The sequence below is a fragment of the Stegostoma tigrinum genome, chromosome 12 (assembly GCF_030684315.1).
Source record: "Stegostoma tigrinum isolate sSteTig4 chromosome 12, sSteTig4.hap1, whole genome shotgun sequence".
Classification (NCBI taxonomy): Eukaryota; Metazoa; Chordata; class Chondrichthyes; order Orectolobiformes; family Stegostomatidae; genus Stegostoma; species Stegostoma tigrinum.
Window position 1 is genome coordinate 929723 of NC_081365.1, and position 4113 is coordinate 933835.

Genomic DNA, 4113 nt, shown 5'->3' on the forward strand with positions numbered 1-4113 from the left:
TGACGTTCTTCTGACGTCAGTGAGAGCAACGAATGAGACTCGGTTTCCGAGCAACGCCCCTGACGTCAAACAGGTTCCCATAGAGACTCACCGCCTTACGTCAGAGCCAGCAGCTAAGCACAAACTGACCTCAGACCCCTTCCCCGTCTCGCAAAACCCCCAGACCCCGCCCAGTACCCACCGACCACGCCCCCTTCCAGTCTTTGCCCCCCCCGCCAGTGCACACCCCGGCCCCGCCCCTCCCAGTGTTCCCCTGACCCCAACCGCCAGGACTCTCCTGACCCCACCCCCTCCCAGGGCTCCCCTGACCCCACCCCCCACTGCTCTCCTGGCCCTTCCCTCCCCCAGTGTCCCCCGACCACACCTCCTCCCAGTGCTTCCCCTGGCCCGGCTCAATGCCAGTGCACTCCCTGGCCCCACCCCCTTCCAGTGGTCTCATGACTCCAGCCCCTCCTAGTGCTCCCCCTGACCCCGCCTCCTCCAGGTACTTCCCCTGACCCCACCTCCACCCAGTGCTTCCCCTGACCCCACCTCCTCCGAGTGCTTCACTGACCCCACCCTCTCCAGTGTTCCCCCAGACCCTGCCCCCTCACATTGTCCCCCTCCGTACCCAAAGGACAGGAAATGATAGGTTGGTTAATGTGCCCTCAGTCATTGGTAAGATTATAGAGTCCATATTATTGCGGAAGTGCACGGTAAAATAAGGTTGAGTCAGCACAGATTTGCCAAGAGGAGGTCACGCCTGGCAAATCTATGAAAATTCTTTGAGGAAGGAATGAGCAAGTTACCCCAAGGAGAGTCACTGTAATGATCCATTTGGATTTCTAGAAGACCTTGAATAGGTGCCACACAGGAGGCTGCTAAATAACATCAGAGCCCCGAAACATCAGCTTTTGTGCTCCTGAGATGCTGCTTGGCCTGCTGTGTTCATCCAGCTCCACACTTTGTTATCTCAGAGCCCATGGTGTGTGGGGCAAGGTACTGGCATGGATAGAGGAGTCGCTGACTCCATAAAATTTTCTGAAGAAGCGTCCCGACCTAAAACATCAAACTTTCCTGCTCCTCTGATGCTGCTTGGCCTGCTGTGTTCATCCAGCTTCACACTGCATTATCTCAGATTCTCCAGCATGGGCAGTTCCTCCGATCTCTGTAACAGGAGATAACAAAGTGTGGGGCAGGATGAACACAGCAGGCCAAGCAGCATCTCAGGAGCACAAAAGCTGACGTTTCGGGCCTAGACCCTTCATCAGAAAAGGGGGAGGGGAGAGGGTTCTGAAATAAATAGGGAGAGAGGGGGAGGCGGACCGAAGATGGATAGAGGAGAAGATAGGTGGAAAAGAGAGTATAGGTGGGGAGGTAGGGAGGCGATAGTCCGGGGAGGACGGACATGTCAAGGGGCCTGGATGAGGTTAGTAGGGAGGAAATGGAGGTGCGGCTTGAGGTGAGAGGAAGAACAGGTTAGGGAAGCAGAGACAGGCTGGACTGCTTTTGGGATGCAGTGGGTGGGGGGGATGAGTTGGGCTGGTTTTGGGATGTGGTGGGGGAAGGAGAGATTTTGAAGCTTGTGAAGTCCACATTGATACCATTGGGCTGCAGGGTTCCCAAGCGGAATATGAGTTGCTGTTCCTGCAACCTTTAGGTGGCATCATTATGGCACTGCAGGAGGCCCAGGATGGACATGTCATCTAAGGAATGGGAGGGGGAGTTAAAATGGTTCGCAACTGGGAGGTGCAGTTGTTTATTGCGAACCGAGTGGAGGTGTTCTGCAAAGCGGTCTCCAAGCCTCTGCTTGGTTTCCCCAATGTAGAGGAAGCCACACCGGGTACAGTGGATACAGCATACCACACTGGCAGATATGCAGATGAACATCTGTTTAGTATGGAAAGTCATCTTGAGGCCTAGGATGAGGGTGAGGGAGGTGGTATGGGGGCAAGTGTACCACTTCCTGCGGTTGCAGAGGAAGGTGCCGGGTGTGGTGGGGTTGGAGGGGAGTGTGGGGCGGACAAGGGAGTCACAGAGAGTGAACTCTCCGGAAGGCAGACAAGGGTGGGAATGGAAAAATGTCTTGGGTGGTGGGATTGGATTGTAGATGGTGGAAGTGTCGGAGGGTGATGCGTTGTATCCGGAGGTTGGTGGGGTGGTATGTGAGGACTAGGGGGTTTCTCTTTGGGAGGTTATTGCGGGGGCAGGGTGTGAGGGATGTGTTGCGGGAAATGCGGGAGACGCGGTCAAGGGCGTTCTCGACCACTGCGGGGTGTAAGTTGCAGTCCTTGAAGAACATGGACATCTGGGATGTGCGGGAGTGGAATGCCTCATCCTGGGAGCAGATGCGGCGGAGGTGGAGGATTTGGGAATAGGGGATGGAATTTTTGCAGGAAGGTGGGTGGGAGGAGGTGTATTCTAGGTAGCTGTGGGAGTCGGTGGGCTTGAAATGGACATCAGTTACAAGCTGGTTGCCTGAGATGGAGACTGAGAGATCCAGGAAGGTGAGGGATGTGTTGGAGATGGCTCAGGTGAACTTGAGGTTGGGGTGGAAGGTGTTGGTGAAGTGGATGAACTGTTTGAGCTCCTCTTGGGAGCAAGTGGCAGCGCCAATACAGTCATCAATGTAACGGAGGAAGAGGTAGGGTTTGGGGCCAGTGTGGGTGCGGAAGAGGTTGCGAGGTGGATGAGGGTGTCGGTGGAGGGGGACTGGTCAGACCTATCCCTTCCTCCCACCTCAAGCCCACCTCCATTTCCTCCCTAACCTCATCCCGCCTCGTTGACCTGTCCGTTCTCCCCGGACTGACCTAACCCTCCCCACCGATACTCTACTCTCCACCTATCTTCTTTTCTCTCCATCTTCGGTCCGCCTCCCCCTCTCTCCCTATTTGTTCCAGTTCCCTCACCCCATCCCCCTCTCTGATGAAGGGTCTAGGCCCGAAACGTCAGCTTTCCTGATCCTAAGATGCTGCTTAGCCTGCTGTGTTCATCCACACTTTGTTATCTCAGATTCTCCAGCATCTGCAGTTCCTACTATCTCTGTAACAAGATATTGGTTAGGCCACAATTGGAATACTGTGTTCAATTATGATCTCCCTACTATAAGAAAGATGTTGTCATTCAGAAAAGATTTTACCTGGATATTGTCAGGATTGGCGGGTATGAGTTACAGGGAGAAGCTGAGTAGGCTGGGGCTATTTTACCTGGAATGTTGAAGGCTGAGGGGTGACCTTATAGAGGTTTATAAAATCATGACGGGTGTGGATAGGTTGAATAGCCAAGGAAGTAGAATCTCTGGTCAAGAGGAAGAAGAAGGCTTATGTTAGGATGAGATGTGAAGGCTCAATTAGGGCGCTTGAGGGTTACAAGGTAGCCAGGAAAGACCTAAAGAGAGAGCTCAGAAAAGCCAGGAGGAGACATGAGAAGTTGTTGGCAGATAGGATCAGGGTAAACCCTAAGGCTTTCTATGGGTATTTAAGGAATAAAAGAATGATGAAAGTAAGATTAGGCCCAATCAAGGATAGTAGTGGTAAGTTGTGTTTGGAGTCAGAGGAGATAGGGCAAGCACTAAATGAATATTTTTCAACAGTATTCACTCTAAAAAACAACAATGTTGTCGAGGAGAATACTGAGGTACAGCCTACTAGACTAGGTGGGATTGAGGTTCACAAGGAAGAGGAATTAGAAATCCTACAGAGGGTGAAGATAGATAAGTCCCCTAGGCCGGATGGGATTTATCCTCGGATCCTCTGGGAAGCCAGGGAGGAGATTGCCGAGCCTTTGGCATTGATCTTTAACTCGTCATTCTCTACAGGAATACTGCCAGACGACTGGAGGATAGCAAATGTGGTTCCCCTGTTCAAGAAGGGGAATAGAGACAACCCTGGTAATTATAGACCAGTGAGCCTTTCCTCAGTTGTTGGTAAAGTGTTGGAAAAGGTTATAAGGGATAGGATTTATAATCATCCAGAAAGAATAATTTGATTAGGGATAGTCAGCATGGTTTTGTGAAGGGTAGGTCATGCCTCACAAACCTTACTGAATTCGTTGAGAAGGTGACCAAACGGGTAGATGAGAGTAAACCGGTTGGTGTGGTGTATATGGATTTCAGCAAGGCGTTGGATAAGGTTC